The following is a 21,853-nucleotide window of genomic DNA, read 5'->3' as shown; positions in this document are numbered from 1 at the left end:
GGCGTCACTTTCCTGAGAACGGAGAGAGAAGGAAAAAAATAATGGAGTTTGGCTTGCCCACTTGGAGGCAGGGCTCCATTGAATGGAGAGGAATGTTCCCCTCACAATTTTCACTCCTGAAGGCTTTCCATTCCCAGTTGATCTTGCTATTGTTGCTGTTGCACCCACCACAGAAGACCTGGGGACTGGGACATGAGAGAGAAAGGAGAATGAAAAAATACCCAAGTGATTTCCCCACTTTCTTTGCACTTTAGGAGTTCCCTTTTCTGGCCTTGAGCCAGAGCTAGAGGGTTTCTCCTGTGTCTCTCTGCCTGCACAATAGTGCTCACTTCTGGGTTTTGGGTTGTGTTGAGTGCAGGCTGGGGGATACTAGAGGGGAAAAATGGTAAACTCACAGCAAATTAGGTGATACTTTTAATTCTGGTGCTCTTCCCAGATCTACCTGTAATATTTACATTTCAGAGTATTCAAATAGTTCTTCATGCATTCTGTCCAGGTTTTATAGTTTAGTTCAGTGGAAGTGGAAGATAAAGAGAGGTGTGTGTTTATTACTAAACTGGAAGTCTTCCCAGCGTTTTGTTTTAACATTTTATTTTGATATAATTTTAAATTCATAGGAAGTTGTAAAAAGAGGACAGAGAGGTTCTGTGTGTTCTTTACCCAGTTTCCTCCAGTGGTTACATCTTACATAGCTATAGCACAATATCCAAACCAGGAAATTAACATTAACACCAACTTTTTATTATGAAACATTCAAATGTATAAGAATGTTGAAAGAATAGTACTGTTATCCAATACCATTATCATACCTAAGAATATTAACAGTATGAGTTTTTTTTTGGACGGTAGTCTTAATGTTCCAGGGCTTTTATTTTGACTCTTGAAGGCTTAAGTTATTGTTCAAGGAAATGGCTCTCCTGATGATATACTCTTGGTGATTATTTTGAAAGTCTGGGCTCTTACAATGTGTGCAATTCAGAGCCTAGAGAACTTCCTGATTCTATATTCTTGTTCTCTCTCATTCTTCCCTCAGCTCAGACTTCTTACAGGTCTGTGAGGAGATACTCATTAGAATAGTCCTTATCAGGAGGTTAGAACTTTGTCAGGCTAATTTATTACTTACAGTTAAAGTTGTAGAGTTTCTGATATGGTGATATATAAGGATTGTATAAACTGTAAGTAATTAAAAATCTGACTACAAGGCTTAAACAAAGAGAAGTTTGTTTTTCTTACCTAAGTCTGGAAGTAGGCAGTTGCTCATGTTGCTTCAGTGACTCAACAGTGTTGGGACCCATATCTTTGTGATTTGCTTGGCCTCCATGGTCCTAAGATAACTACTGTAGCTCTAGCCTTCCACGCACAATTAAGGAGGAAGGCAAAAGATCCAGGCCAAGCAAAAGCTTTCCTAGAAGTGACTTGCTCAGAAGTGCTTCTAATGCCTCATGGGCCAAAATTGGGTTATATGGACACCTCTAACTGTAGTTAGCCTTTTGGCCTCTATAGTGAGAGGCAAGGAGGGAGGAAGGATTTGGGAGTGGCTTTTTGGGTAGCCAGTAAACAGCATCTGTCACAATTATATGATTGCATTCATTTTACTTTAGAAATGCATTCATTTTATTTCAGTATGATGTTCAACACATAGATGCTTTATAATTACATAATAACATCTTACTGGGTACTATGGGAAACAGGAAACAAAATGAATTTTAAATTTAGTTGTGAAGGTGAGATTTTGGTTATGTAAGATGCAACTGGCTTGAATTTTGGGACCTTGGTATAATGATTTTGTGCTGGGAATTTCATTCTTTTTTGCTCAACACTGTTTTAAGACTTAAACATGTATAAATCTAGTTTATACCTACTGACTGTTGTATAATATTGCATTTTATATGCATTTCTATATTTTACTTATGTATTTCTCTGATAATGGATTTCTAGGTGTGGCTTAAAAATTACTAATACAGTAGTACTGCTATGAACTTCCTTATACATATCCCCTATCGACTTGTGCAAAGGTTTCTCTGTAGTACATACTGAAGAAAGGAATTCCTGACTTGTGGTCCATACACATACTTAATTTCACTAAATACTGCTAGATTGTTTTCCAGAATGGTTTCCCAGTTTATGCTCCTACCAGCAGTGTATTAGGGTTCCCATTTCCTTAAATCCTCACCAGCATTTGGTCTTATCCATCTGTTTAGTCTTGTCAATCTGATGGGAATAAAGTAGTATTTTGTTTTAATTTACATTTCTGTGATTGAGAGTGAGGTTGGGTATCTCTTTATTTACTTTGATATCATTTGTGTCTCCCCTGCATATTGACTAAAAAAGTTACCCAAATAATACTTGTTAGTTGTAGATATTTTTGAAAATACAAATAGGCAGATACAAAAAGGTCATCTCTAATACTCCAGTCCAGAGGTAATTGCTATTAATATGGCTGTATCTTTCTGGTCTTTAAATATTCATACACATACAAATTCATATACACATACACAAATATGTATTTTTGATTATTAATAGAATCATATACACAATTTTATAACTTATACTTTTCACTTCACAATAATTTATGACCATTTTCCCCTGTTGTTGGAAATTTTTTTACATCACCATGTAATAGGTGCATATCATTCCATTTTCTGGCTTTAAGTTATTTAATCTACTATGGCACATTTATGCTTTTTACGGTTTTTCCTCTCATTATCAGTACCTTGGCGAACTATTAATCAAGCCTGCATTTTGACAAGGCAGGGCTAGACGCATCATGCTTTTGCTCCCTTTGTGAAACTGGGTTTATAGCAAGTTGCAGGCTCAGTCTGTTTTCTGCTTGGATTCTAGGGCAGCTGTTAATGCTTCATTTTATAAAGATGACATCTAGCCCTTGATGTTCCAGGGCTAGAGTTCAAAGATTTCCTCCTTGGGCCTTATCTTTCTCTCTTTTTTTTCCCACTTTGGCAAGGCCAGGTTAGCAGAGAAGGATAGCGCAAGAGTAGACTTAGACCTGCATTTAATAAATATCACTGTCTCCTCTGATAGAGGGCTGCTAAATTTCAACTATAAAAAACTCTAATCTAAATTGATAATTTCATTTTTCAAAATATTAATAGCTTTTTATTATAAAAGTGAGAATGTTCATTGCAAAACAATCAAGAAAATATAGAAAGCCATAAAGAAAATAAAATTCCTGTAATCCTTCTACTCAAAGATAGCTGTTACCATTTTACCTTATATCATTTTTTTTTGACATACAGTGTCTGTGCATTTATTTTAAAATATTTATTTATTTATTTATTTGGTTGTGCCAGGTCTTAGTTGCTGCAGGCGGGTTCCTTAGTTGCAGCTCACAAGCTCCTTAGTTGCAGCACTTGGGATCCTTAGTTGGGGCATGCAAACTCTTAGTTGCGACATGCGAACTCTTAGTTGCGACATGCATGTGGGATCTAGTTCCCTGAGCAGGGATTGAGCCTGGGCCCCCTGCATTGGGAGCATGGAGTCTTAACCACTGTGCCACCAGGAAAGTCCCTTACCTTATATCTTTTTTGATATTTTTCTAAATCATTGACTCACCAGAGCCAGTAATTAAAGAATTATGCAAGTCCACATCATTGGTAACTTGATATTAGCTATGATGGGAGTAGTTACACTAAAGAAATTGGCAAATGCTACAAATCAGGGCTTCCCCTTCCCTGTTGAGTTCCGTCCAGAACCAATTTATCAGCACACTACTGCATATATACATTATATCAATATAGACCTACTTCATTTTCAGTGGCTTCATAGAAGTCCATTCTGTAGCTCAGTGGTTCTCAGTGTGGTCCTTAGACCGGCAGTATCAGTGTTAACTGGGAATTCGTTAGAAATGCAAATTCTTGACCTCTACCCAGACTTACAGAATCAGAAACTCTTCTGTTGGGGCCCCAGCAGTCTATGGTCTTACAAGCTCTTTAGGTGATTCTGATGCATGCTGAAGTTTGAGAAGCACTGTAGAGTATATAGATGTACTGTAAATTATCTGATTGATCTGATGATTTCTATATGATAAATTCCTAGATATATTTTTATTTAAAAGTTTTTGGATGCATATTGCCAAATTGTATTCTAAAAAGGCTGTACTAGTTCCCATTCCCACCTGAAGTCTACATCGACTTCATTTTAGGTTCTTTTTCTATTTAGAGAAAAGTTGCTGTATTAAAGATCTTACTTCTTTTTTAGCTGTTTGTATCCATTTATACATCCTAGAACTCAGTTCACCTGCATTATCTTCAACAATAAAGTACTTTAATGTTATTTATACTTTTAAAAAGAGAACAGTTTAAAAAGACATAGAAAAAAACTATGCCTTTCCTGCTGCATCATATGTGGCTATACCTGTGAGTACCTGCCTTTAATCCCTGTTGTGAATGGTTAGATCATTCTTCTTTCCTTACCTCTGGCATGGTATTTCATTCTGAAACACAACTTTAAAATGTACGAAGACTTGCTTGCTGTGAAAGTTGGTACTAATGGTGCCAAGCTGGTAAAACAGGGGAAAAGATCCCAGTAAGAACTTGTGACTCTTCTTGGCCCACATAGACAATAAGCTGGAAGTACTTTATTTTAAAGACTTTTGTTAAATTAGGAGCCAGAATTTATAAGTATTGGGAATTTTTTTCTGTATAGCCGTTGTATATTTTGACATTCAGATTTTAAAATTTTACTTATTTAAATTTGATTTTATCTACTTTTAACATCTGACAATGGAAAAGAGAATGGCTAGCTTCTTGGCTGAAACTCCTTTTCTTTAAGAAAAGAAAAAGTCTAGCAGTGCATTTATTTCAGTTCTTAAGTAAAGATGAATGTGAGTGAATTTCCAGCTTTTTTCTGGAATTTATATTATATCTGGAATGTTCTGTATTTCTAAATATTTTGCTTCTAACAGTGAGTGAAATATGGTAAAGTGAATGTCAATATATTTTATAGCAATATGAATATTGAACACAGTGCATTATTTTTTCATGTAATTTATTAAGTGTGTTCTGTAGTCACATTAATAAGTGATCTGGGGACTTCCTGGTGGTCCAGTGGTTAAGACTCCGCACTCCCATTGCAGGGGGCCCAGGTTCGATCCCTGGTCAGGGAACTAGATCCTGCATGCTGCATCTAAGATGTGGTGCAGCCAAATAAATAAATAAATATTTTTTTAAAAAGGTGATATGGTTTGCAGTATTTCCATTTTTTTCTTCTAGAATTTGTCAAAATTCTTGAAACTTTCTGGAAAACAAATTCAGTAAATATAGTTGTTTCGACCTTTCTTTCATTTGAACCACTGTTCTTTTTTTTTGGCCGTGTGGTTTGTGGGATCTCAGTTCCTTGACCAGGGATTGAACCCAGGCCACGGCAGTGAAAGCCCAGAATCCTAACCACTAGGCCACTGGGGAACTCCCTGAACCACTGTTCTTAATAGGGAATATTAATCTTGCCCCTGCAGGAGCTTTTGGTCTGTTATGAAATAAATTAACTAATTGGATGTGTATCTGTCAGTTTTCTTCTTTAATATTTGATTGACAAATGATTAAAAATGAGTTCTCAGAGCCACAATAGACAATAATGATTTCTAAAAGAAATAATGAGGGCTTCCCTGGTGGCGCAGTGGTTGAGACTCTGCCTGCCAATGCAGGGGACACGGGTTCGAGCCCTGGTCTGGGAAGATCCCACATGCCACGGAGCAACTGGGCCCATGAGCCACAATTACTGAGCCTGAGCGTCTGGAGCCTGTGCTCCGCAACAAGAGAGGCCGCGATAGTGAGAGGCCCACGCATCGCGATGAAGAGTGGGCCCCGCTTGCCGCAACTAGAGAAAGTCCTCGCACAGAAACGAAGACCCAACACAGCCAAAAATAAATAATAAATAAATTTAAAAAAACAAAAGAAATAATGGTATAATTATGTATAAATCATTTATTCTAATAAACTTTTACCAAATTTGCTTTCTGCTGTAATACAGTCATTAAAAGTTTTAAGTCATTTCTCACTTAAAAAAAAAGTCCTCACAAGGAAGTTATATCTTACAAGGGAGAGGTTTTCCATAATTTTCATTTTAGTGATAAAGTTTTTTTCTATTAGACTGCTTAACAAAACATCTGATAGATTGAATATCCTTTATTACCTTTCCTTTGATTTATAATCTCAGTGATTATAATTCGGCTGATAACATATGAGTCTCAACAAAATCTCTGTGGGTTGCTAGGCACTGAGGGCGTTTAAAATCTTTAGACTTCACTATATAGAACAAATTTTGAATTGGAACTTTCTTTACTTCTGTTTTGTTTTGTTTTGTTTTGCTGTCAGAATTTCCTGGTAGTATTCAGTTAAGACTCAGAGATTTTCTTCTAGAGATTAGGCAGCCTGTTCTTCCCTTAGGAGAGTTATTCAAAGTCTTTTTTTTCTTTGTGTTATGTGCTTACCAGGCTGAGTAGCCGCTGTATTCTAGTAAGAAAACGTATTGCCAAAACACCCAATAGAGCAGAAAACTGACCTACTTAATGCTGACAAGTTAAAAAAAAAAAAATCTTTGGAAATGTACCAGCATTGGATTAACTTCTTCCTTCTCTTGTGGTGGATAGGGTGGAGTAGAGAAGAGGATAAGAAAGGAGAGTGAACTGCTGCAGGGGAGTAAATGAATATTTAATTACCTGAAATGATTTGATTAAAGGCTATTCACTGTACAGCACAGGAAACTACTCAGTGCTCTGTGGTGACCTGAATGGGAAGGAAATCTAAAAAAAGAGGGGATATATGTATACGTATAACTGATTCACTTTGCTATACAGTAGAAACTAACACAACATTGTAAAGCAGCTATACGCCAATAAAAATTAATTTTTACAAAAAGCTATTCATTTGGTACAATTTGAAGGCCTCTAAAGTGCAGCATTTCTTCTTGGATCACTTTAAACTTTGGGGGGGGGAAAGCCCTAGGAAATTCCTAGGGCTTTCATGCTAATAATCTAGAAAAGCCCTCTGGTTAAGGTTGTCAGTCAGCATTTCCTGAATAATTGTTTTTTTTGCAGGATATGGTAAATTTATTAAAAACTTCAGTTATAGTTTTATCAGTGTAGTACATTTCAGAATTGATAGATATTGAAACAGAGAAGAATGTTTGGAATATTTATTTGTAGCAAGTGACTATGGACCTTAACTTTATCAAACCCGTTTCCACTGTTATCCAACCTAATTTTCACTACTCTCAGTATCACTAGCTTTAAATTTTAGAGCTGTGCTATTCAGTACAGAAGCCACTAGCCATATGTGGCTACTTAAGTTTAAATTAATTAAAACAATAAAATTTAAAAGTAATTCCTCCATCAAAGTAGCCACATTTCAAGTGCTTACTAGCCAAATGTGGCTAGTGGCTACCATATTGGGTAGTACAGATATAAAACATTTTCATCATTGTAGAAAGTTCTGTTGGATAGAATTGTTCTAAAGTCTGCCTCATTCTGTAATTCTTTACTTTTTGTTTCCCAACCTGGGCACTGTTGACATTTTGGGGAGGATAATTTTTTGTTGTGGAGACCTTATACGATGTTTATCAGCATCCCTGGTCTTTACTTACTAGATGCCAGTAGCACTCAACCAGTTGTGACAATCAAAAATGTCTCCAGACATTGCCACATGTCCCCTGGGAGCAAAATCAACCTTGTTTGAGAACCACTGACTACTTACACATATTAGCGCTGTATCAGTTAGTTTTTACTTAATAAAAGGCTTAGTAGCTTAAAATAAATCATTTAATAGCTCATGGTTCTGTGGATTGTCAGTTTGGGGTATACTGGTCTCCGTAGTCTGGTGGTGGTTTGGCTAGGGCCAAATGGTATAGAATAGCCTCACTTATATGTGTGTTGGTTGGCAAGCTTTTGGCCAGGGTAAGGGTGGGGAGTTTGTTCTCCATGTGTTCTTTCCAGCAGGCACATTCATTCACCTGATGACTCAAAGTTCTAAGAGTAGCAGAGAGATTGAAATGTGCAAGCACTTTTAAAGTCTCTGCTGTATGACATTTTCTAATGTCCCATTGGCCAAAGCAAGTCATATGTCCAAGCCCAAATTCAAGAGGTAGAGAAAATGAATTCCACCTCTTGATAGGAAGAGTAGCAAAGTCACATTGTAAAGGCATGTGCATAAGGAATGGGAGGAATTATTGTGGCCATTTTTGTACACAGTCTACTGCTATTATTTTCTGGACACTACAAGTACCTTACAGCTCTTTCATTCCATTTATCGTTCCCGTTTTGGGTTTTGTTTGTTTGTTTGTGTTGGGGTTTTTTATGCTTTGTTTTTATTTTATTATTGTTTTAAATAATTCATAGTTATTTAATTTTACTCATGTTTTCTCTTTCTGGTGTTCTTGAGTCTTTCCTGTTTTATCATGCTTTCATCTGAGAGTATTTCTTTCTTCATAGATAATTTCTTTTTAAATTTTTAAATGAAGTATAGTTGATTTACAATATTGTGTTAGTTTCAGGTATACAGCAGAGTGATTCAGTTATATGTATATATATTTTTTCAGATTCTTTTCCATTATAGGTTATTACAAGATACTGAATATAGTTCCTTGTACTATAGTTACTTATCTATTTTATGTATAGTAATTTGTATCTGTTAATTCCATACTCCTAATTTATCCCCCTCTTTCCCCTGTGGTAACCATAAGTTTGTTTTCTATGTCTGTGAGTCTGTTTCTGTTTTGTATATAGATTGATTTGTATTATTTTTTAGATTCCACATATAAGTGATAACATATAATATTTGTCTTTGTCTGGCTGACTTCACTAGATAATTTTTTTCTTTTACTGTGAGTCTACTGGTAGTGAATATTCTCTTTTTGTCTGAAAGCACTTTTTATTTTGTTTTCACTTTTAAAGGATATTTTCATTGGGCATAGAATTCCAGGTTAGTAGTTATTTTCTTTCAGCATTTTAAGTATATCATCCCATTACCTTCTGACTCCATTGTTTTTGTTAGAGAGGTAATGTCTTTGGTTTTCATGTTTTCAGTAAGGCCTTTTAGGCAGTTTTCTTTGTATTTAAGGTGCTTGAGTTCCATAGATACTCTTGAATCTGTAGCTTGATGTCTTTTGTCAGGTTTGGAATATTTCTTCTGATATTGCTTCTGCCCCACTCTTGCACTCACTTTCTTCTGGGGTTTTAGATGTGCGCTAGATCTTTCTCTGCATCCCATATATCTCTCATGTGCTGTTCAGTATTTTCTTCCTTCCTTCCTTCCTTCCTTCCTTCCTTCCTTCCTTCCTTCCCTCCTTCCTTCCTTCCTTCCTTCCTTCCTCCTTCTCTCCCTCCCTTCCTCCCTCCCTCCCTTCCTCCGTTCTTCCCTCCCTTCCCTTCCCTTCTCTTTTCCTTCCTTTCTCCCTCCCTTCCTTCCTTCTTTCTGTATTTTCCCTCTTTTTTTTTTTTTCCCTGTTCTTCATCTGGATATTTTCTGTTGATCTATTTTCTATTTCATTTAGTGTCCAATCTGCTGTTACAAGGATCTGTTTTATTATTATTTTTTTATTATGTATTTCTTAGTTCTAGAATTTTAATTTAATTATTTTTCATTTGTTTTTGTAGATTCCACTTCTTTGGTGAAATTCTCATCTTGTCATCTATTTTCCTGAACATATTAATCACAGTTATTTTAAAGTGTGTGTCTAATAATTATAATATCTGGATCCCCTTTTGGTCTTTTTCTATTGTCTGCTTTTTCTCTTGGCTTTCAGTCATCTGGTCTTGTCTCCTAGGATTCCTGGTAATTTAAAAAATGAATGTCAAACATTATGTATGAGAAATTATAGAGGCTCTTGATGGTGATATTGTTCTCTAGGGAGGATCTAATTTTCTTCTGGTGGTAGTTAGAAGCAGGAGCAGATGACCCTGATTCAATACAGGCTTGAGATGACTTGCGGCTTTGTTTTAAGCCTCCTAAGGGCCGGTTTAAATCCAATTTCCCCTTAGTCCAAGAGCGCTGTCCTTCAGAGGTATCAAATAGAATCCTGTGGTGTTTGCCAGGGCGTCTCCATCTTGGCAGGCCCTGAACTGTAATTTTTCTTTTCCTGGCATTGTGAGACTACCAAAAATTCTACTTACCATTTTGCTTTAAAATAGGCACTTTGCTTGGTTTTTGGCCTCTTGGCCCCACACAGGTTAGAATTCAGTAAATAGCCTGAGGGCAAAAACAGTACAGGATGTCCAGATTCACTTTTCTATGGTTGCCTTCTCTTTGAAATCTTAGCCCCTCAAATCCTGCTTGTCTTGATAAGCCCTGAACTCTGATTTCTGTCTCTGCAGGCCTGTAAGACTGCTAAAAGCTCTAGTCTGCAGTTAGTTGCCTCAAGAGGAAAAAGTAGTGGAGAATGTTAGGCTTAACTATGCATTTCCTTTTTCACTGGTATTTTGTTTTTTTCATTTTTTGGCTGCATTGGGGCTTTGTTGCTGTGCACAGGCTTTCTCTGGTTGCAGCGAGCAGGGGCTACTCTTCGTTGCGGTGCGCGGGCTTCTCATTGCGGTGGCTTCTCTTGTTGCGGAGCATGGGCTCTAGGTGTGTGGGCTTCAGTAGTTGTGGCACACGGGCTCAGTAGTTGTAGCACACGAGCTCTAGAGCGCAGGCTCGGTAGTTGTGGTGCATGGGCTTAGTTGCTCGGCGGCATGTGGGATCTTCCTGGGCCAGGGCTCGAACCCGTGTCCCCTGCACTGGCAGGTGGATTCTTAGCCACTGTGCCACCAGGGAAGCCCCTGGTATTTTGACTTCTTACATCCCGGCTGCCTTCTTTAGTTTTTTTTGTTTTTATAGTTTATCTTGCCAAGAGAATTGGTCTGATCTACTCTATAATAATTTGTAATGGATGTCTCTACTTATTAAGTCATTTATTAAATAATATTAATAATTTATAATAATAAAGCAGGGCTTCCCTGGTGGCACAGTGGTTAAGAATCCACCTGCCAGTGCAGGGGACATGGGTTCGAGCCCTGGGCTGGGAAGATCCCACAGGCCGCAGAGCAACTAAGCCTGTGTGTCACAACTACTAAGACAGTGCTCTAGACCCCATGCTCCGCAACAAGAGAAACCACCACAATGAGAAGCCTGCGCACCGCAATGAAGGGTAGCCCCGCTTGCCGCAACTAGAGAAAAGCCCGTGTGCAGCAACGAAGACCCAACGCAGCCAAAAATGAATGAATGAATAAATAAATAAATAAATTTATTTTTAAAAATAATAAAGCAATATTTAAACGATTTAAAGCATATATTAATCGTTGTAGTGAACTTGACGTATGGGTAGCCTGCCTTCATGCAGCTTATATTCTTGTAGGGAGGAGAGATACCAAGAACACACAGTAGAGGAGACGTACAGGGTATTATGAGCTTATTATAGAGATTTAGTTCAGATGATGGGGGTGGTCAAGGATAGTTACTTTGAGGAAGTGATATTTGACCAGAGCTCTGAAGGATGAATAGAATTATTTAATATCTCTGAACCAGAATTTTCCCATGTGTTATATACTAATAATAGAAGCAATAACAGAAGGATTAAATGAGCTCTAATTGATAAATGTGTTCAGTGAATGGTAGGCCTTTTTACTATTGTACAACTGTAAACCGTGAACTCTGCTCTCAAGGTATCTAAGCTCTATAGGACATGACATATACCAATAGTTACAATATATAACTATCTCATTTGTAAACTTCTACATTTTGTCAGGCTTAACAACCAAACTTCTGATTTACCCCCTTCAGCCTACTCCACCTTCTGTCTTCTGCATCACAGTAAATGGCAACTCCATTCTTGCGATTGCTCAGCCCAGCGACCTTAAGGTCATTTTTCATTCTTCACTTTCTCTCACTCTGTACATTCAATTCATCAGCAAAATCCTGTCAGCTCCATTCTTAAGATATATCTTAAGATACATGTCCTGGAAAATGACTGTGGATTATTGTAAATTTATTCATTTGATGATTTCTCATGCAACTGCTGCTCCAGGTGTGGTCTCTTCTTGAGCTGAGGGCACAGATAGAAAGTGGACCACCTATCTCTCTGACCTATCTTATCTCCACTGCTATCACTCTGGTCCAAGCCACTATCACGCCTCACCTGGATTAGTTTAATAGCCTCCTAACTAGTTCCAGCTTTATGATCTGTTTACCTACAGTAACCAAAATGATCCTTTAAAAATATGAATCTCATTATTCCTCTGCTCAGAACCTTCCAGTGGCTTGTCTTATTAAGAACAGAAGACCAAGATTTATTGTATTTCTGATAAATAGACCAAATATCCTGTGAAACCCTTTGAAGCACTTGGCTTCCTTTCTGACTTCAGTTTCTACCTTCCCTTCACTGTGGGAGCTGCAGCCACATCATCTCCTTGCTCTTCTCTAGCACAGGGAACATAGTTCTGCCTCAGGACTGGTGCACTTGTTCCTTTGACCTGGAATGTTCTCTCCCACCTCTCTACTTGGGCTTACCCTCTCGCTACTCAATACCTTCAGAATTGTCTGCTCAAGTATAACCTAATGAGCAAAGCCTTCCTTTACCACTTTATTTAAAAGAGAGTCCTTTCTAGCTACCCTCCAACCCCAACACTTTCTTTCCTCTCACCATGTTTGATTTTTCTTCATAACATAACATATTATATATTTGTTTCTTTATTATTTTCACAGTCTCCCCAAATAGAATACACCACCAGGAGGATAGGGACTTTGGTTCATTCTCTGCCTTATTTCCACAGTCTAGAAGAGTATCTGTCCTATAATTGGTCCCCAATTCATATGATATGTTTTCTGGTTCAAATTACAATGTTTTTTACAAACTGCATTAAAAAATAATTCTAGAATTAAGAAGCAGCACTTAGATGTTTTTGTCTAATATAGGAAGAGGAACTGTTACTCTTTTGAGACATGTTTTTGGATTAAGATTTAGAAACATGGGTTTCTTTTTTAATTGAAATATAGCTGACAAACAGTATTACATTAGCTTCAGGTATACTACATAGTGATTTGATACTTGCATACGTTATGAAATGATCACCACGATAAGTCTAGTCCCTATACAAAGTTATTGTAATATATTTTAAAAATGTATTTAATTGATTAATTTATTTATTTTTGGCTGTGTTGGGTCTTCGTTGCTACATGCAGGCTTTCTCTAGTTGAGGCGAGCGGGGGCTACTCTTGGTTGCAGTGCGAGGGCTTCTCATTGTGGGTTCTCTTGTTGCGGAGCATGGGCTCTAGGCATGCAGGCTTCAGTAGTTGTGGCACATGGGGTCGGTGGTTGTGGCTTGTGGGCTCTAGAGTGCAGGCTCAGTAGTTGTGGCACACGGGCTTAGTTGCTCTGCGGCATGTGGGATCTTCCTGGACCAGGGATTGAACCCTTGTCCTCTGCATTGGCAGACAGATTCTTAACCACTGTGCCACCTGGGAAGTCCTATAATATTATTGACCATATTCCTTATGCTGTATGTTATATCGCTGCAGCTTGTATATTTTCTAACTGGAGGTATGTACTTCTTCATCCCTTTCATCCCTTTCTCTACCTCCACCCAAAATGTGGGTTTCTTGATAGTTCAGGTAGGTGAGTTGATAACTGGGTAAAATGCTATACACAAAGGGCAAACATATATGGTTCCATGCCTACTTGATCCTGGAGAGAAGTCTTTTTGGCCTGTTGTAAGTATCCTCATTGGGTCTGGTCTTTTTTTCTTTTTTCTTTTTTTTAACAGACTTTATTTTTAAGAGCAGTTTTAGATTCACAGCAAAAGTGAGCAGAAAGTACAGGGAGTTCATATATTCCCTCTGCCCCCACATATACACAACCTCCCCGACTAGTAACATTTGGCACTGGAGTGGTGCCTTTGTTACAATCAATGAACCTAAATTGCATATCATTATTACCTCAAGTCTGTAGTTTACATTAGGGTTCACTCTTGGTTTTGTACATTCTATGGGTTTTGGCAAATATATAGCATATCCAACATTAGAGTATCATATAGAATAGTTTCATTGTCCTGACATTTTCTGTGTTCTGCCTCTTTATCCCTCAAAACCCTCTAGTCCCTGGCAACCACTGGCAATCTTTTTAGTGTCTCCATATTTTTGCCTTTTCCAGAATGTCATAGAGTTGGAATCATACAGTATGTTTAGATTGGCTTCTTTCACTTAGTAATATGCACTTAAGGTTTCCCCATGTCTTTTCATGGCTTGATAACTCATTTCTTTTTAGTGCTGAATATTATTCCATTCTTTAGATGTATCACAGTTTACTATTTATCCATTCATCTGTTAAAGGACATCTTGGTTGTTTCCAAGTTTTGGCAGTTATGAAGTAAGCTTTTATAAACAACCATGTGCAGGTTTTTGTGTGGAGTTTTCAGCTCCTTTGGGTAAATACCTGGGAGGAGGGAATTGCTGGATTGTAAGGTAACAATACGTTTAGTTTTGTAAGAAGCTGCCAAACTCTTCCAAAGTGGCTGTACCATCTTGCATTCCCAGTAACAATGAATGAAAATAACTGTTGTTCCTCATCCTTGCCAGAATTTGGTGTTGTCAGTGTTCTGGATTTTAGTCATTCCAATAGGTGTGTAGTGGTATTTCATTGTCATTTTAATTTGCAGTTCCCCAGTGGCATATGATTTTGAACATCTTTTCATGAGCTTATGTGCCATCTGTATATCTTCCTTTTTGTTTAGAAATTTATTTATTTATTTATTTATTTATTTATTTTTTGGCTGTGTTGGATCTTCGTTGCTGCGCGCGGGCTTTCTCTGGTTGCAGTGAGCGGGGGCTACTCTTTGTTGTGGTGCGTGGACTTCTCATTGCAGTGGCTTCTCTTGTTGCCAAGCATGGGCTCTAGGCATGAGGGCTTCAGTAGTTGTGGTGCGCGGGCTCAGTAGTTGTGGCTCGCGGGCTCTAGAGTGCAGGCTCAGTAGTTGTTCACGGGCTTAGTTGCTCCGCGGCATGTGGGATTTTCCCAGACCAGGGCTCAAACCCGTGTCCCCTGCATTGGCAGGTGGATTCTTAACCACTGCGCCACCAGGGAAGTCCTGTATATCTTCTTTGTTGAGATATCTGTTCAAGTCTTTTGCCCATTTTTTAAATTGAATTGTTAGTTTTAAGAGTTCTTTGTATATATATTTTCAAATATTTATTTATTTATTTTGGCTGCGAAGGGTCTTAGTTGCAGCACGCTGGATCTTTGTTGCAGCATGCAGGATCTTTAGTTGGGGCATGTGGGCTCTTAGTTGCAGCATGCAGTCTTCTTAGTTGCGGCATGCAAGCTCTTAGTTGCGACATGCATGTGGGATCTAGTTCCCCAACCAGGGATTGAACCCAGGCCCCCTGCATTGGGAGCGTGGAGTCTTACCCACTGGACCACCAGGGAAGTCCCTCTTTGTATATTTTGGATAACAGTCCCTTGTCAGATGTGTCTTTTGGAAATATTTTTTCCCATTCTGTGGATTGTATTCTCTTCTCTTGACAGTGTCTTATACAGAGCAGAAGTTTTTAATTTTAATGAAGTCTAGCTCATCAGTTCTTTCTTTCACAGATCATGTCTTTGGTTTATTTTAAGAGTGATTATCGTACCCAAGAGTATCTAGATTTTTTTTTTCTGTGTTATCTTCTACAAGTTTTATAGTTTAGCAGTTTACATCTAGGTTTCCGATGCATTTTGAATTAATTTTTGTGAAGGGTGTAAAGTGTGTGTCTAAATTAATTTTTTTGCATGTAGCTGTCCAGTTGTTCCAATATCATTTATTAAGAAGACTATCTTTTCTCCATTATAGTGCCTTTGCTCTTTTGTCGAAGATCAGTTAACAATGTTTATGTGGGTCCATTTGGGGCTTTAAATTTTAGAATGAGTTTGTTGATGTCTGCAAAACAACTTGCTAGGATTTTGATTGGAACTGTATTGAATCTATAGATCAAGTAGGGAAGAATTGATACCTCAACAATATTGAGTCTTCCTATCCATGAACATGGATTATCTCTCCATTTATTTAGTTTATCTTTGACTTTGCTCATCAGAATTTTGTAGTTTTCAAGATCTAGTATGTATTTTGTTAGATTTGCCATAAATTATACCTAAGTATTTAATTTTTTAGGTGCTAATGTAAATGTATTATTTTTAATTTCAAATTTCACTTGTTCATTGCTGATATAAGAAAGTGATTGACTTTTGTATATTAACCTTGTATCCTGCAACCTTGCTATAGTTAATTGCTTATTAGTTCCAGGAGTTTTTTGGCCGGACTCTTTTGGATTTTCTATATAGATGATCATATCATCTGCGAACAAAGACAGTTTTATTTTGTCCTTCCTATTCTGTATACCTTTTATCTCCTTCTCTTGTCTTATTCCATTAACTAGCATTTCCTAGTTAATGATGTTAACTAAGAGTTATATGATGTTACAAAGGAGTGGTAAGAGGAGACATCTTTGCCTTGTTCCTTTTTTTTTTTTTTAATATTTATTTATTTGGCTGCCCTGGGTCTTCAGTTGCAGCATGCGGGCATATGGGATCTTCAGTTGCAGCATGCTGAATCTTTAGTTGCGGCATGTGGATTTTTAGTTGTGGCATGTGGAATCTTTTAGTGGTGGCATGCAGGATCTTTTAGTTGTGGCATGCAGGATCTAGTTGCCTGACCAGGGATAGAACCCGGGCGCCCTGAATTGAGAGCACGGAGTCTTAACTGCTGGACCACCAGGGAAGTCCCTTTGCCTTGTTCTTGATCTTTTCAGGAAGGCTTCTAGTTTCTCATGATTAAGTAAAATGTCAGCTGTAGGTTTTTGTAGATGTTCTTTATTAAGTTGAGGAAATTCCTCTCTACTCCTAGCTTGCTGAGAATTTTTATCATGAATGAGTGTTGCATTTTGTCAAATGCCTTTTCTTTATCTCTTGATATGATCATGTGACTTTTCTTTTCAACCTGTTAATGTGATGGATTGCATTAAATGATTTTCAAATGTTGAATCAGCCGTGCATACCTGAGAATAATCCCACTTGTTTGTGGTGTATAATTCTTATTATACATTGTTGGATTTGATTTGCTACTATTCCTGGTCACATTTTTATTAATAGTTTCATTGGACCCTTTCATGGCATGGTGATCAAGTATTCAGTTGAAGCTTTGAAAAATAGTATATATATATGGGATGACAGCATTGAAGTCAGATTTATTTTCCCTCCATAGGCTGAATTGGTTAAATCTAGCAAGATAGAATTTAGAACACATTATGTAAAGATTTTTTGAGAATCAGCTTAATATGTGCAGTTAATGGCACAAACTAACTGCCTGCCTGTTTTTTAATTCCAGCTCTATCACTTAGAAGCTTTGTAACCTTGAGCAGGTTGTTTAACCTCTTCATTTCTCAATTTCTTCATCTATAAAAGGGATGTACTAATGGTACTTATCACGTAGGGTTGTTTTGAAGTATAAAAGAAGTAATATACATAAGCCATTTAAAACAATACCTGGGACATGGTAAGGGCTGATTAACTGGTACCTGTGGTTATTATAAAGTTCTGCACTTAGGTTCAAACAAACTCAGTTGTTTAGGATTTGAGTGGTATGATCTAGCACAACTGAGAAAGATTAGCTAGCTTAGTCTTTTGTTGATTGTAAACGTAGGGGAGTGATAGTGTGATTTGGTTAGGATTAAAGGTCTAAAAGAGTGGTTAACAGCCCTGATATTGCCTCTATCAATTTCCCACTAAAATCATTTGAAGAAAAAAAGAAATTTAATATTTTGAGTTTGAGATTGATGGAAAGCCCTTTGCCAGAATCTAGGAAAGATATGTAATTACTTACAAAGTAGAGGATCTGGATTGAGAAAAACCAACCTAAATATTTCTAGATTTTGGCTAAGATTCAGTGAAAGAAGGAAGGAAAATGTTTTATGACTTTTTTCTCATGGTCTGTCCCTGGGCCTGTAGACATAAGGTTAGCACCAACTGAAAAATTGGATTGCTCTTCTTCTCTCCTAATGACTTTAAAACTTAAAAAAATTATTCATATAAAAGGAAGCTTTCTTTTTTCAGTGAGACCTAAACTGGACATGCTATATAATATTGCAAACTATCTTGTTGAATTTTTTCTATAACTTTCATCTTTTAACTAACTATACAGTTTACTTAGGTTTATAGTTTATCTCTCCCACAACTAGAATTGTAAGTCCCATGAAGGCTTTTTTTCACTGAAGCACCTACAACAGTGCCTGGGACAACATAGACACTCAGTGAATGTTTGCTGAATGAATTGGATGAACAAAATCTCAGACTGAAGCTCAATATATTATATCAGTAAAAGCAATAGCAACTTGAATTCAAGTCAGGGCAGGGACCTGGAGTTCTACCCACTGGGTCCTGCCCTCTTCTACCCTGTGGCATCTCTCTAAGTAGCATAGTTTGAAAACTATTTTACAAGTAATATCTGTTGCTGGAGTAGGGTTTTCCCATTTCATTTTATCCTTCTTTCTATATCTAGAAACAGTAATTCCCAGAAAACAGCTGGGCCTCAGTGGGATGGTGGTAGATACATGTGATTGGCTACAGAAAGGCTCATTTCTTGTGGGAAATATACTTACTAAACTGTGAAGTTGTATTACAATCACTGGTTGAGAGAGAACCCCTGGTAGCATTGCATGTGATATCAGTGCAGAATATCAGAGAACACTGTCATGCTAATGTTTTAGATACTAAACGAAACAAAACAAAAAATCAGCAAAGAAAATCAATAAAGTTGGGATAAAACCCTAAAGTATAAACAGAAACAAATAAACCTAACTGTGTTTCAAATTAATAACATAATTTAAATAACATAATATAAACAAATTAATAGCATAAACACACAAATTAATAAACCTGTGTTTCAAATTAATAACATAAACACACTGAAGGGAGAAAGTAAGCCAAATAACTTTTGAGCATCCTATACTTTGAAATTCAAGATAAAAAGAGCTGTAAACAAATAACAAACCCTAATTTGTAGGCTGTTTTTTGTAATGGTGTAAATTGGTAATTTTGAAACTATTTTCTATCTATTTTAGAACTCAACAAATGAATGAGTGTATTGAGGAAAGTGGGAGCCAGGTTTTTCATTGTTGGAGAAGGGAGTTTTAGATACAAGGAAGAAAAGACTCCAATGAACCCTGTGACGCTGGATTTGAATTGGAGGTTATGAACTCATGGTTTTTAACATTTATTTATATAAAGACAGAGAAACATACATGTATGCATGTATACACTTACGTATCTTTCTCTTAGAGACATATGTGTATATTTGTATGTATACATATATATGTGTATGCATATGCGTAGATGTGTGTATTTGTGTATATTCCAGCTTTGTTTGCTAAGAGGCCTAGAAGCAGTTACAGTGAACACACCTAACTCCCATATGCTGGTTTCAAAACCATTCTCCACTTAAAGGAAACCACAGCTCCTTGGAGAAATGGCTGATCCCAGGAGGAACTGGATCAGGGAAAGTACAAGAGGAGGCTGGAGCATATTATTGTTTCAGAAAGTAAGGAGATAGTCAAAGAATGGTGGGGACAGTCCAAAGGAACAAGAACCAGTTTGGAGAAGCATCCACTGGCCAAATGAATAATGATAGTTATAGATTATAACCCACTGAAAAAATAAGAACCATACAAATATAAGTAAGTGAATGAATAAATTACTAAGTTGGGGAGAAGTGAAAGTTATTCATTAAAATGGCTAATAGGCGTAAACTGTTGGAATTAGAAAATGACCATTTTGGAACAATTAAAATAGTACTTTCGCACAAGAATCTTCTGCAGGTACCAAAACTATGGGGTAAAAGTTTGATGAGGAATATATTTACGTAGTCTCAAGACAGTTCCTAACAAAATATTTACTTATTACAAAGAGAAAAACAATAACTTCACAGGGGGGAAACTTGGCAGATACTCCTTAGCCAAGTGATCAAAGTTAGCATCACTGGTAATAGAACCCACTAGCCTCTTGCAGCTTTTGATACGATGCAGTGAGAAGCACCCACCGTGACTTTGTGACATTCCTACAAAAAATGCATAGCCTGAATTTAAACATGAGAGACCATCAGACAAACCTCAATTGAGGATCATTCTACAAAATAAATGGTCTGTGTTCTTTAAAAATATCAGACTTAAAAGACATAGACTAAGGAACTGTTCCAGATGGTAGGATTCTAAAGAGACATTACCACTAAATGCAGTACATGATCCTGAATTGAATTCTGGACTGGGGAGATCAGAGGACATTTTTAAATGGACATTTAAAGGACATTTAATGGCTTTATAGGACATTTTTAAGGCAGTTAATGACATTTGAATATGGGCTGTAATTATATAGTAGAAATTTGAACATTGACACAATACTGATTTGGTTAGCTATACTGTAGTTATCTAAGTGAAAGTCTGTGTTCCTAGGAAACTACATGAAAATATTGAGGGCCAAAATGCTATAGTGTCTGCAGCTCACTCTCACGTGGTTCAGAAAAAAATGTGTGAGGAGGAAAGAGACTGACAAAGCAAATGGGGTAAAATGTAAATAATTAGTGATATTTGCAAATTTTCTCTAAGTTACATAAAAAATTTAGGTAAAAAATTTACCTAAAAATTCCTACATTAAAATATTTGAGTTGTGATTGAACCGACTTGACCTTATCCGTGATTTGTAGAACTCATGAAAAGGACAAAAAAATTATTCTCATCATTTAGAGAAAGTAGAGTAGTGAAGGAAATGCTGATCAGGTAGAAAAACTCCAAATTGTTAAGATACAGAGTCAAAGGACCTGATTTTTTTTGTTTGGATTTCCGTCCTGGCGTATAACCTCGAGCACCTCATGTCCTATGTTCATTTCCTTAAACTTTTATAAAATAGGTAGTTTAAGGATTTCCTGAACATTTCCTATATAGCTAATAAGTTTTCTTTAAAAAGGTGCTTTGTAAAAATTAGATGGCCTTTGTTCTAGACAGATAATTTTACAAATTTATTAAGAAAATTTGAAGGCCATTTTTGCAATTATTTGTTAAAAGGGGATATTTTGGGGGATGGAAGTTCTTTCCTTATTAAATCTTTGAGCTACAATGAACACACAGTCATTTTAATAATTATTTTTATGTAATATGTCATTTTAATAATTAATATAATTCATATTTTAGACTAGTAACCTTCATAAAGACTCACCTTGATGATAGTATTGATGAGCTGTTTTAAAAAATTATCCTATAGGATTTTTGTATAATATAATTCCTATTTTTCCTTTTTTAAAATGGTCATTGTATTGTATTGCTAAAATCACCCCCGTCAAAGAAACACCTAACCTTATCACAGATGGACGTATTATTGGTAAATGCAGGTATTGATAGAAATCTCATTATTCATTGTAAAATTATTTTATTGAGATTCTAAAGACAGCAGTAGTGACAGTTTCACTTGTTTTGACTAGTGTAAAATGCCTGGTGTAAAGGGACACAATCACTCTTTGGTGGTAACGATAGTTGTACCCTACTTTGATGACATGTCTATTTCTTTCTGTTTTTCTCTTAAAAAAATTTCTTCCTACCAGTGCCAGGAATCACTCCTTCTTGACACCACTCTTCCTGTTTTGGGCCCCTTGAATACTACTAGTCTCAGAAAGTGTATGCGTGGAATGGGATTCGTGGGAGTCATCAACAAACAACGTCTTATCTATTTGTCTCTTTCTCTATGTATATATGGTATTTTATATTTCAAAGATTCAGTAATTTACCTCTAGGCATTTGACTTTTATCCAGGGGAATTATTTATTATGAATTAGAGGGTATTCTGTTTGTATGTGAGTCTTATA

At 36.8% G+C, this 21,853-nt stretch overlaps 1 protein-coding gene across 10 annotated transcripts in view; it reads left to right on the top strand.

Annotated features, from left to right (window-relative positions):
- The window catches only part of NUMB (NUMB endocytic adaptor protein), a 182,044-nt gene that overhangs the window by 57,744 nt on the left and 102,447 nt on the right, over window positions 1-21,853 (top strand). The window lies entirely within an intron of this gene.

This window comes from Balaenoptera musculus, chromosome 2, assembly GCF_009873245.2.
Source record: "Balaenoptera musculus isolate JJ_BM4_2016_0621 chromosome 2, mBalMus1.pri.v3, whole genome shotgun sequence".
Taxonomy (NCBI): Eukaryota; Metazoa; Chordata; class Mammalia; order Artiodactyla; family Balaenopteridae; genus Balaenoptera; species Balaenoptera musculus.
Note: the sequence above shows the minus strand (reverse complement) of the source record. Positions and strands in the feature narration are given on the sequence as shown.